Genomic DNA, 14,412 nt, shown 5'->3' on the forward strand with positions numbered 1-14,412 from the left:
GTTTGTTTGGATTTCCTTGGCTTAAATGGAAAATGAAGGAAGTTTAATCGAACCTAATGTACTCGCCTTTAACTTTTATTTCATAAATTTAACTTTGTTTATGCACCCATACAATTTTTGCAACAAATATGTATTTCCGTTGCAACACTTATGTAGTTATGTATGATTTTTCTTAATTTAAAATTAATGTTATAGATTTTTTTTATTGAAAGCTAAAGATAAAACTATCAGGGAAAGTCCCAAAGATAGGTCCAACCCGATCCTATTCTATAAACTAAACAATAAAAACAAACAAATTATCTAGAAACAAAATAGGAAAGTAGAAAATGTTGTCTTTTCATCTGCTTCACCAAATCAATCGAAGCTCCCCATCATCCATGGCATATTCAAATCAGATCGAGGAAGATGAAGGTATAAAATCCTTTCAAACTCTATGAATCTCAACAAATCTAGATAAAATAGCTGAGTTTTGGGTGATTTCACAACATGTATTTACCAAGTCTCACTAGTGCAGTGAAATAAACCCAATAGAAGACTTCTTTGACTCTACTATCCATAGAAACGAGATCATAAAGTCAAGATAAGTATACTTCACCCTCTAAATTCTTAAAAGTATCCACTTTAAACTATTAGTTTCACCACCATCTTGTATTCTTGATAGGTTGACCTCAACATGAAGCTAATATCACTGCCTAAGAAGGGCAAAATGACGGATCTACTTCCAGTTTGGATAGGCGTGTAACAATTACCGTTTTCCTCCTTCATTAGAATTTGCATGCAATTTCTACCATTGACAATTAATGTGATTGCCTTTTGTGATTTTCTATTGTATCTTTCCTTTTTATGCTCTCCCATATGCTATTCCATATTTCATGTATTGGCTTTGTTGTTCCTTGACTGTGAATTCCCTGTTATTGGCTTCAACCTCTCTTTAATGTGCTTCTACTACTGATTATATCTTCCCCTATTATCAAAATATTCATTTTGGAACTTTTTGATTCTAAGGTTTGGTATTTGAAGTCTGTCCATGTTTAGGATTGTTTTAGCCTCCCTGGTAACTCTTGCTTTGATAAATATATAATATTCTCTAAACCTAGGAAAAAGAAAACTTGGTTATCTGAAAAATCCGCCAAGTTATTGCCTTCTCTGAACATATCAACCACCTCTGCCTCCACATCCTTAATAAGTTTTTCAACTTTGTTCATCATTGCTGCCAAATTCTAAGGGATATCCAAGTTTCCATCAATCATCTTCTTAACTTCCAAGGAATCAGTTTCTATACCACAACAAGATGATTGTGTTTAATAAACACTCCAATGCCATCTTTAATTCAAGAACTTCAACAACTAATACTGAGTTATCACCAAGCCTTGTGATCTCTGTTTGTATTAAGTTTCCAGTATTACCTCTTATACAGAAAGCCCCTGAACAAGGTCCTGGATTCCCTTCGGATGCACCATCAAAGTTACATTTAAAAATACCCAAGCTAGGTAATTTCCATTAGACAACTTGATTGCTAATCCTAGGGGTATAATCTTATGAGAACTTGACCAAATTAGGCCATTGTCCAGGAATATTAACGAGAGATAAATGGACCTTGCCATAAAAAATAAGTTCCTATTTATCTCCATTATCATAGTTTTTTGTTAAATCCTTTCTCCATGTTTAATAACATTTCTCTTCTCCCATATTGCCTTAAAATAAACTAAGGAACAACTTTAAACAAAGTCTTAAGTTTTGGTGCACAAACAACTTCCTACCATTTGAAAACACTTATCTTCACTTGAATAAAAGGAACAGTTACTCCTATAGTAACATCAAATTCATTCCAAATTTTAATAGAAATAGTACAATTCATAAAAATATGCTTAGTAGATTCTTGCTCCCTGTCCCCATAGCAGCAACAAGTAACATTATCACTTATACTATTTCTAACAAGCACTTCTCAAATAGGTATTATTTTCTTCCATATTCTCCACAAGAAGAAAGAGTAAAGGGAACACCCTCCAACCATATTTATTTTAAAATAATCAACACATGCCTTTTGTACCTTACCCCATTCCAAGTAGACCTTAATGAAAATTTTCTAAAATTATTCAAATTCCACCAAATCTTGTCCCAACCTCCTGGCTCCTCCTTCCAGTTTATGTTATTCAAATTGTAATTGCAAATCTCCTCATTAAAGTGATGTTGTAGTAGCTCAACACTTCAATTACCATTAACAAACAATTGAATTACATCTTCCATTTGATAATCTATCTCAAAAGTCATAGGCAAAACAGAATATAGTATAGGTCACCTAATTGGGTTCAATTATCATACCATACACTAGAATGTCCACATTTAGGTTCCATCACATATTCTGATCAAACATATCTCTCGTCTCAAACATATGTTTCTAGCTCATATAAACCCTTTTCATTCCACCATTTTAGGTCATATTTTCTTATAATACTTGGTCCATATGTAGTTGGTCATAGGGATTTTTAGTTCTAAAGATCCACCTCAACTTAGCAGATAAAGCCTTGGTAACATCAAACAAGGATTTAAATCCAAATCCTCCCTCATCCTTTGGTAGGCAAATGTCAGACCAAGCAATCCAATGTTTGTTTCTCCCATTCTCCTTAAAATTCTATAAATATATTGCAAAAATTCTATGCAAATCATATAAAACATATTTATGAGGATTAATAGTAGATAATAAGTAAATGGGAATGCTATTCAACACACAATTAGAACAACGTTACCACCAAATGAAAGCATCTATCCCTTCTGAGCTTGCATTTTATTATGCACTTTCTTAATCAACTTTGAGAAATCCACTTTTCTTAGAATAACCGATAGGACAACTCAGATACACAAGGGACAATTTACCTCTATTGAAACTGGCAGGCTCCTCGACCATCCGATATGAGTAAGAGTAGTCTTATGATATACAAGGAAAACACTTTTATTCTTGTTTATCATTTAGCCAGATTGATCTTCATATTTACTGATAATATCCATCACCATCTTTAGGGATTTCTTGTTAGTGACACAAATATAATGGTATCATCAACATATATGCTAAATGGTTGATGTTATAACTCAATTTTGGCATTTCAGAACCCTCAAATCTAATAAGTTATAAAACAAAAAGTTTAAGGCCCTAGAGAATTCTTCAACAGATAAGATAAATAGAGTTGGAGACAAGGGATCTCCTTGTTTTACCCCTCTTAATGAATGAAAAAAAAACATGAGCTTTCCATTGATAAGAATTGAATACTAGTTATTTGCCACCAACCTCCATATTTTATCAACCACACCCGAATCAAAGCCCATTTATTCTAACAATTTGATAAGAAACTTGCAATTCACCCGGTCATATGACTTTTCCATGTCTAGCTTTATCACCGCATTTGCAGGTTTTTCTATTAGTTTGATATTAGTAATAATCTCTTTTGCCAATAGCACAGTCTCTGTACTATTCCTACCTTTGACAAATCCTGACTGATACTTGGCTATAAGAAAATGTAGAAACATTTCCAATCTATCATGTATAACTCTCGAGATTACCTTATTCAGAAAAATATTATCACGACCCAAACCAGGCCATGTCCATGCCGAGTAACTCAAGTCGACAGAGGACTGGAGATCACCCATTTAGCCTAGTCCAATGTAACAAATATATATATGACAAGTTAGGAAAGATAAATCCAAAAGTCTATATAGATTAATATCCTAAAACCATCCACAATATCAAACCTAATACTGAACAACAACCATAATACCCATGTCCACAGTAGTCCAACAAAGCCTCTAAGAAAATCGAATACCAGTAAAATGTTGGGACAAGCCCCCGACCATATCCAAAATAATTCTAGAATAAAGTCCAAGACAAAGGAAACCAAAACTTGAAATAAAGTCTTCCGAAGGATGGAAGCTCATCAATTCAAGTCAACTCTCGATCTAACCACAAACTCCTGATCACTGTTCAGAAAAGGTATGAGTATGGCCAGTTCCTACATCGCGTGGGGATATAGTTTCTGAAGAAGGTTAGCGATTGGAGTGCTAGCATGTAACACATGGATAAAGGAGTAAAGTAATTACAAAATCCATAATATGAAAACCAGTAAAACCCAATGTACAACATCATATGCAATATGTATATATATATCTATACCACATGTCGAAAAAGGGAACAGAGTTTAGTATGAGAGTAAAACCTTAACCTGGACTGTGTAACTTTGCCGTCCTAAAGGAACTTACGAGCTATGTGGGTTCATCTCCCTTGTTGAAAGGGCCCCAGTGCATGTTAGCCGCACGTAACAGAGAAAACCTGAGAAGGCTAATGCCATCCCTAAAATATAAAGTTTGTCTCATGCTGACACGAACCGAACCAGGGCCTTATCGTAATGGGCATCCCAAGTCCAACAAGGACCAGAGACCACCCCCGATACCCAATCCAACCTCCATTCATATACCCTGAGTTGGATGAATTCTTAACATATAACAAGATAAAGTAACTATGATCTAAAAGACTTTGGGATAGGTCCACGACCATTGCCAACCCAAACATGTCTAACCATCCAATGCCAACCAACAACCATAAGCAAAACCGAAATAATAACCAAATCCATATCCATAACATAATAAAATAGAATAACCACAAATCAAATAAAGTCATACAGTATCAGCCCTAATACCAATACCAATGCCAAGGCTGATATCATCGCCGACACCACCTATACCAACCCATAGTAGCCTTACAAAGCCTCTACCCAAAATCAAAACAACATCAGGTCGGGACATGCCCTCGACCATAGCAAAAACCAATGTCCAAGACTAACTAATGAAAACATAATAAAACTAAAACCAGAAATGGATGGAAGCTCACCACTTCAAGACAACACAAGCTGTTCTCGAAGTTTGGTTATTAAGTAAGAGGTGTAGTATGACCAGCACCTACATCGTGTGGTGATGCATCTTCGAAGATGGTTATCGGTTGGAGCACTAGCATGTAACTCAAGGATAAGGATAAAATAGTGCCAACAGTTCAAAATGAATTAATCAATGCATACACCAATGCAATACATACATATACACACACATATATATATGTATATATATATATATATGTATATATATATATATACATACATATATATATATATACATACATATATATATACCATGCTGGGATAGGGAACAAGATTAAAATGAACTTTTGAAATCATTAACAGGGGATGTGTAGCATGATCGTCATAGAACAAGGAACCCACGAGCAATATAGGCGCATCTCCCCCCTAAAAGGAAGGTCCCCAGTGTGTGTAGCCGCATGAACCAGAGAGTATCCATATCCGTATATGCCTTTATGGGGGACTGGAACCTCCCGACGTAATTAAGGTGACATAAACACCATTACACGTATTGTATTATAGGGACTTAAACCTCCCATTCATAGATTCATTAGGGAGCCTCAATCCACCACTTATAAGAAACCCGTACCGGCTAGTGCAGTTTCTAGTGTTAAGTCATTCGGACTCCATATGCACGGCCTTGCTACACATCCCATTTTAAAGCCCAATTTAAAGCCATCATTTCACATACACAACCATTAAGTTAATTACTTAACCAAAGGTACTTTTTTGGTATCGCCATACTACTTGCAAGTATACCACATTCCATTACCATTATCTATCAACCATCCATTCGTTTGACTTTGGGACTCTAACCAATCGTCTAACAAAGACACTTGTTCAATTCAAAGTTTAGGTACTCGAACCGATTGTCTAACAAAGACATAAATAGAGTTAATATTTAGGGACTCAAACCCATTTAACAATTTAAACAACCATGGTTAGCTATTTCACGTTGAAGGTCAATAGTTGATGACAATAGCAAATGCAACACTTTACTAGCAATAAGAATATAATACACTTTATTAATGAAGGGTAAAATTGCATAGTTTAAAATAACATAAAGATAAAATGGACATGTTTCTAACAGACAAATGAATTCAAGTTATTATCATTTATGCTCACTGTTTTACTCTAATACAAAATGGATTTTAAATGCTTATTATAATATACAAATTTTTTTAATGATCGATTATAATATACTATTTTTTGTAATAATCGTGGTGTGTGAGTCAGTTTGTGCGCACCTTGATTAATTTTATACGATACATATAACTGTTAGAGTTTTTGCTCTGATTGGTTTTTCTTTTCCTAGAAAAAAAATTATAAAACTCTTTCATATTTGGCTAACTCTTTTTTGGAGGAAAGGTTCAGTACTTCTATAAATGGATCTTACTTTATTCAAGCTATAACACAATCGCATTCATAATTTAATCTTTAAAGAGTCTTACTTGGGGGGGATTTCTCTTAATAATTTTGTATTTTTTTCAATTAGTTTTTATCGTATAGGTCGTCTGTCCAAATCATATTAATAATATATTTTTTTAGTATGTTTTTCTTTGTCGTTTGAATTATCGTTTCTATGATTTGCAATTATAAGCTTTTGCATGACGCCCTATCAATTTCGACCTCAACAAGTGGCCGGTATTAGAGTCAAGTTCTATAATCCAATAGTTTAATGGTCCAATGATTAAACGAGGTTGAGGACATGCCCAGACAGATTCAAATCAAGTTGAAACTAATTTGACGATACTGAAGAGTTTCTTTTCTATAAAAAAAAAAATTCCAAAATTAATTACATATGGAAATAATTGTCGATCATATTTTTAACAATTTTACTGCCATATTTTTAAAAATAAAGCTCATTTTTAACATTGCAAAGGGCTTCAATATTTTCAATTCAAAACGACTCATATATTTTTAACTCAAAAAGGTTTCACTTTTAAGTATGTCAGGCAGCAACTATGAAGATTATGTGAAGAGCGAACATCATACATATGAAGGAGGATTAAGATTTGTCAAGAGAATCAAACCAAAAAGGAGAGATTTGTTAGTATTTATGCCTTGATTTTCTTATCCAATTTGAGTTTTGATTTTCTATTGAAGAAAAGTCAAAGTATTATCATAATTGGTTTTACTTTTTCAGAGATAAAAATATAAAATGTTACCATATTTGGCTAACATCTTTTTTAGAAAAAAGATCTTGTACATCTATAAATAAAAGATCTTTCTTTTCAAGCCGCAACACAATAACATTCATAATGTAATTCTTAAAGAGTTTTGTTTAGGGAGAGATTTCTCTCAATAGATTTTATACCTTTTCAATATGAGTTTTTAATATGTAGGTCATATGATCAAACCATATTAGTAATCTGCTTTTTTAGTATATGTTTTTATTTGTCGTCTAAATTATCATCCTATGATTTGCAAATTATAAGCTTCTGCATGATGCCCTACCAATTTCGAACTCAACTGTAACCTCCCACCAATAACAAGTATCGGGTGACTTTGTCCACTCAAGTTAGAACATATGGGAAGAAATCACTCAATGTTTATCTCTATTGAGAATTAAACCTGAGACCTCATGGTTCAACCCACGTCATTGGACTATTATTAAGTCACATCCTTGAGTGCATAATATACTATTTTTTTTTAGGAAAAACTACATATCTTAGCAAACATAAACTCCTAATTACCCTATTTAACATAAGTTTCAATTAATTACAATTCATAGCCCCCTCTTGTCTATTAATTATTCCTAATTACAATTCATAGTCTCTCTCATGTATTTTCTCTTTTTTTCTATCTTCTATTATTCTTTTTTTTTCCTTTTTCAGTTTTTTGCTTCATTTTTTCTTTTTCTTTATTTGTTGTTGTTTTCTCTTTCTTTTTTCTTTTTTCACTTTTTTCTTTTTCATTTTTTTTCCATTTTTTCTTTTTCGTTTTTTCTCCTCTTTTTTTTTTCTTTTTTCTTTGTATTTTTTCTCTATTTTTTATTACTCTTCTTCTTTTTTGTATTTTTTTTCTCCTTCTTTTTCTCTCATTTTTTTTCTTTTCATTTTTTCTCCTTCTTTTCATTTGTTCAAATTGGCAAACACAAATACAAGTGTGAACTATAAAATATAAATGCAAATGCGAACTATAACATACAAATACAAGTGCGAACTATCATTTGTATTTTTTAATTATTAAAAATGAACGATTGATTTTCTTTCTACAGATATTTGTTTGTATTTATTGATACGAGTTGTATTTATTGATACAAATAAACATAATTTAAATTTTTATACAAATATAATATGTACAAATACATATTGTATTTGTAAAATTATTTGTTTCATTTGTTTGTAATTGTATTTGTGTCAAGTGATATTTGTTTATTTACAAATAGAAATGATAATTTTGATATACAAATATAAAATTGTACATTTCTATCAAATGATACATTACATATTTATATATTTTAGAATCAAGAAAATACAATTAATGCATTTACTTGTTTGTTTACAAATATAAATGATAAGTTGTACATAGTCATGCCTAAATACAATATGCAATCAACTTACAAATATAAATATAAAATAATTCTTTAAAAATAAAAAAGGTATTGATGAAAATAGAATACAAATACAAGTATAATTCAAATATAATCTAAATATACAAACACAATAAAATCATAATATAAATATAATCCAATATAATATGCAATCAATTATAACATACAAATATAAAATAGTTCTTTAAAATACAAGTGAGAATTATATAAAATATAAATGATGGTGCAAACTAACAAATACAAATACAAGTACGAATTATAAAATACAAATACAAATGTGAACTATGAAATATAAATACAAGGGCAAACTTTAAAATAAAAATACAAATACAGTTATATCAATGAATATAAAAATATAAATGACTGTGTGACTACAAATACGATAAATAATTATGGTATTTACGTTATCATCCATGACTTGTACTGGACTAATCATATTTTTTGAAAATATAAAATAGAACAAAAAAATGATAAAGAAAATAAGTACAAAAAAGAAAACAAAAAAAATTATAAAAGAAAAGAAGAAAGAGAAATAAAAGTTACAGATTAAAGATAGAGAAAAATAAAAAGAAAGAAATGAAAAAAATAAAAATAGGAAAAAGTAGAAAAAATAAGAAGAAAAAACGGGAAAACACGTAAAATAAAAAAATAAAAAAAATAGTGGCAGTGTTTTTGGCGAAACTAAATAAGTAGTGCATTTACGTTTTTTATGAATACAGACCACTGAGTAAAAGTGAATACAACGACTGTTAATCGAATACAAAGGTTATAAATGATAATTATGTAAAATGTGACTACGGAAGGTGGGTTTTATAGCAAAGTGTTGTTATTCATGAAAGATCCCTTTTTTTTATATCGTTTAAATGCATAAAACTTAAATTAAAAATATAAAAACATTTCTATTTGTTATATATATGATAAAGAATCGTGGTATAAATTTGTAGATTATTTATTTCGTTATTTGGTTACTATTTTCTTTCCTAATAGTAATTTGAGCTAGTTAACTAATAATTATGATATTTTTGTATAAAAACTTAAGGAGGATAAAATTAATCTATGCCAACTTACTTAGAGATGATCTCAGAGAACTCATTTGAAATTTAGTCTTACATACAAGAGTAACTTTCCTTGAGATTTTGGAATTAAGCTCACCTCCCTAGTTTTGAAATTTTTATTTTGAAAAATGAAATATGAAAAATGAAAAAGCGGCCAAAAATATCCATTAGTAATTGAAAATGGATCAAATATGTTATTCATTTGATTTTGGGCTAAAAAAAAAAAATCCTTTCCATTAATGTATTGACTCAATTTTATTCCTCAAAACAACAAATATCATGTCATTGTTAAAACTCACCCTAAAATAATTTATTTTGTTGACTTGGAAATTCAATTTAATTAGAAAAGGCGAAATACATCGTCAGGTCCCTCAACTTGACATCATCTTTTACTTTGACATCTCAAGTAGATGCTGATTATTTTTGGCACCTCAAATAGCGTATGAATGTGTCATTTTGACACCTTTTGCACAATCCGTAAAAATATATGGTATGCGTGTATTGCACGCGCTGCCTTGTATCTTGAGCCGAGGGTCTATCGGAAACAACCTCTTTACCTCTTTAGGGATAGTGGTATGGACTGCGTATACTCTACCCTCCCCACACCCCACTTTGAGGGAATATACTAGATTGTTGTTGCTTTTGTTGTATCGTGTATTACACGGGCTGTGACATGTAAAGTGATAAATATGACGAGTAAAGTGACCAATAATACTAGGACATTTGTTATTTTTTTATCCACATAATTTTTAAATAATTAATTTAAATTAAAATAAATCAACCCCCCACCCTCACCCCAAAACCCACCAGGCTTCTTCTCTAAATACCACCCCGTCTCCCGTACCCCAACCCCATTCATCTTCTTTAACCCCTCCTCTCTTTCTTCAAACACCCCAGCATTCCCTCCTCCGCCAGTTGTCTTCTCCAAACATCCCCACCCCACCCCACCCACCTCAACCCCCAATCATCTTCTTTCAAATACCCTCTCCCCCTTTCTTGAAACACCCCAGCCCCCGTCCCCCGCGAATTGTCTTCTCCGCCCACCCCCACCCCGAATCATCAATTTTTTCTTCAATTATCAAACATTTTTACTTCTCTTCTTTTTTGTCTTTCTTTCAACGCCATCTTCTTCAAATGGAAACAAAAAATAAGATTCAACATATTCAATGGAAGCAAAAAAATAAGATTATGCAATAGTGATAATGAAAAGTAAAGATTTTCAAACAATCCAACAACAAATTTTATCTATTTTTGACTTTTTCTTAATCCAATTAAACTCTTTTTCGGAGAATATATGTCCATTTTAATGTCTGAAAAGAAAAGAAAATGAATAAAAAAATGATATTTATTATTTAATTTTCACAAACCTCTAAATGTGTATTTAATTTTTAAACCTCTCCCAATAATTTTCACCATTAAATAAGTTTAAGATTGATAAAAATATTGACTAAAAATGAGGAAGAAGGTATAAATTAACAAAGATGAGTGAATATATTATTTATGGGTCAATTCAGACGCCACATCAACTGAAAAAAGACTTTAATGCACCTTTACATAGGTGTAATACACACACCTTACCACCTCTACAAAAGGTGTCAAAATGACACACCTGTATGCTTCTTGAGGTGCCAAAAGTGAGTGTCTACTTGAGGTGATAAAGTGAAAGATGACGTCAAGTTGATGAGTCTGACGAAGTATTCTGCCATTGGAAAAAAGAAGTTTGACATAAGTGACATGTAATTCTTCTTCCTTTGGCCCGTACGTCTCCCACCTCTTTCTCTACCAAGTGAACAGTATACCATCATTAATTTAGAGGAAATTCATCACTCTTATAAGCTTTATTCATAAGGAAAAAGACATGGTATAGCTCTTTTTTAAAAAAAATTTAAGTTTGGGCCTATGAACATAAAATAATCTATCAGGTATATTAATGCCGTATAATAGTTATTTCCTGTTCTTTCTTAATTTGGGTCATTTTGACCCATGTAGTTCAGATGCAGTTTATATCTTATATTGATACAGTCCATATACAATACTGATACAGTTTTCAACTTAGATCATTTGGCCCTTTCTAAAAATATTTTCAGTTTTTTTTCTATAAAATTTTTAATTGAAAAATATTCTATTTTTTTAATTGTTTAAAAATAATAATTAAATATAATTATATAAAAATGGTATAACTGTTATATAGAATATGTATCTATATAAGATATATGTATAGATATTGTATAGTTCTACCAAATATGCACATGTATACAATATATATAAAAAATATATAGAAAGTGTATAAAAATTATATAATTGTTGTATAAAATGTATAAAAAAAAATGTATAGTTATTGTTTAAATTGTGTATCGGAACTATATAATTTTCGTATAAAATATTTATATGTATAAGATATGTATAGAAACTGTATAGAAGGTGTATAGAAACTGCATAGAACAAGCCAACAAATTGAAATGGCTAGAAAGTAAAATTTAAATTTCATGACCATTTTCGTGAAATTTGTTTGATCTAAGGTGTCATTTCTATTCTTTCCCCTTGTTCATATTCTTCACAAAAACTACAAAAACTACAAAACAATTTTGTAATGTTCTCCAAATGTTCACCTAAGGCACATCAAACCCTCCAGGATATCAATTAAATTAAGCACACCTAGTAATTGATGTTGTGCCTTGGAAAATTGGTAAGTGAAGTTCCAGAGAGATGCACTTCCATTTTGGGGCAACCCGAACTCGGATCAGAAGCAAAAAACTGAATGAAACTTGAGATAATAAGTAATACACAACATAGTTTAAGAGTAAATTTCATGGATGATCATTCAATTTTGTGTTTATTACTCAAAAGTTATTATTTTTTGTTTTGTTACACAAAAGTCATTTAATTTTATCTTATCTTTCACAAAAGTCACTTTAACAAAATTAAATTAAAATGTGTGATAAATAAATAAAAAAAGATCCCTTGTGTTTTAAGGTAAGTTCAAAATGGCCTCTCAAATATTTTTGAGTAATTTTGATATTTTAAGCTTGCTAAATGTGAGTATATTTGATCTTCATAAAATATTTAACAAATTCTGATTGTTAAATTTTACAAAACTTTGAAAAAAAAAAATTAATACTGAATCACATTTAGAGAAGTATTCTTTCTAATTTTCAGTTTTTTTTAAAATTTATTGGAGGATTTAGTGTTTCTTTCTAGGTTAATTTATTTATTTATAGAATAATTTCATAAATCCCTTCACAAGTTTCGTTTCATAACGTTGATCTCTTATGTTACATATGATATCAGGCGTTCTTTGATTATTTAAATTTCTTTATAACAACTCCTTCTATGTATTTGACACTAATACAAAAATGCATACTTGGAATTAATTTTTTTATGAAATAATTGAAATATTAAGGAGTAAAACACTGGTATAAATTTAGAATTTTCATCATAACTCTATTTTCAACTAATTTCAACAAATCTTTCGACTTCCTTCCTAGCCCCTTAAAAGAATCTATCATTCAAAAATTTTAAACTTTTATATTTCATAATAAGTAACATTATTTTATTTTTTAAATTTCTTTTAGTAACCCTACTTGTTACAAATATTGCAGTTCACTCCGCATATTTAATATATTGATAATAATATTCGTAGAAACTATTATAAAATAATTTAACAATTATATTTATTTACTTAATAATCTACTAAAAATATGTAATAAAAGTAAAGAAAAGATGTCTATAAATTAATCAAAATAATAATGTAATAGTAAAATAAAAATATAATTATCGTACATTATTTTAAGATTTTTTGGTTTTACTTTTTTTTTTTTAATTTCGTTAAATTTGGTCAGTAAACTTTGTCAAATATATGTAAATAAAAGACTCATTTTTAGAAATATAGTGGATCAAAATTAATCAAAAGTATATTTGAGAGGCCATTTTGAACCTACCCTTAAATATAAGAGATGTTTTTTATTTCATCTCACATTTTATGTAGTTTTTTATTCAAATTTTGTCAAAATAACTTTGCGAAAGCTGAGACAAAGTTAAATGATTTTTGTAAAACAAAATAAAAAATAGTAACTTTTGGATAATCAACACAAAGTTGGATGACCACCCATGAAATTTACTCAAACTAGTTACTCAATTAGGTGAGAGTCAATTCTTAAAAAAAAAAATTGGATAAAAGGGAATAAAAATTTCAGTTTTTTTTTTGGGGGGGATAAAAAGGACAATTTTTATTTAGTTTTTTTTAAAAAAATATTTTCATTTCAACAATTAAAAAAGTTGTCTCAAAAACTATACAAATTATCTCAATAACCATCAAAGTTGTTGGATAATTTAGATAGTTGTTGAGACAACTAAGACAATTGTCGAACAACTGTCCTAATTATTTAAGTGACTTTATTTTTTTAACTTAATAATATTGTGAATACACTTATCTCTTGTTTTTTTTTTAATTAAAAACTTGTGTGAGTTTTCAACTCATTTTTCTCTCTCGGTACCCTATAGATCGAGGGTTAATCAATCACAACTAAGACAGTGTGATTTACCTCAAATAATTACTCTTTCAGCAACATCAAAGAGATATCTGATAGGTGTATTGAGTGAGAAATTTTGAGATCAATTTTTCCCTTTTCTTTGATAAAAGAGTTTAAAGAACATCATATTTTCTAAATATGTTACTTTGTTAGCAGTTTCTTTTCACGCTCTTCATTACCCAGTTTTTTGAGATCAATTTCTCTCTTCTGAATGATTTGAATTTCCAAGTCAACAAAATAAAATTATTTTAGGTGAATTTTAATGTGACATGGCATCGGTTAATTAAAAAGTAGCCAACCTCTCTTTCTCTATGGCTCTCGGCGTACATTAAGGTAACCTGCGCCATTCAAGGATAACCGTGGCAAAAGAAAAG

The 14,412-nt window shown here is 30.2% G+C and overlaps 1 long non-coding RNA gene across 1 annotated transcript; it reads left to right on the plus strand.

Annotated features, from left to right (window-relative positions):
• The first annotated feature begins 205 nt into the window (after positions 1–205).
• LOC107860888 lies at positions 206–952 on the plus strand. Its single transcript, XR_001671639.2, has 2 exons — positions 206–411; positions 515–952. It is a non-coding gene; the product is annotated as an uncharacterized LOC107860888 (long non-coding RNA).
• Positions 953–14,412: the final 13,460 nt, after the last annotated feature.

The sequence above is a fragment of the Capsicum annuum genome, chromosome 2, assembly GCF_002878395.1.
Source record: "Capsicum annuum cultivar UCD-10X-F1 chromosome 2, UCD10Xv1.1, whole genome shotgun sequence".
NCBI classification, from domain to species: domain Eukaryota; kingdom Viridiplantae; phylum Streptophyta; class Magnoliopsida; order Solanales; family Solanaceae; genus Capsicum; species Capsicum annuum.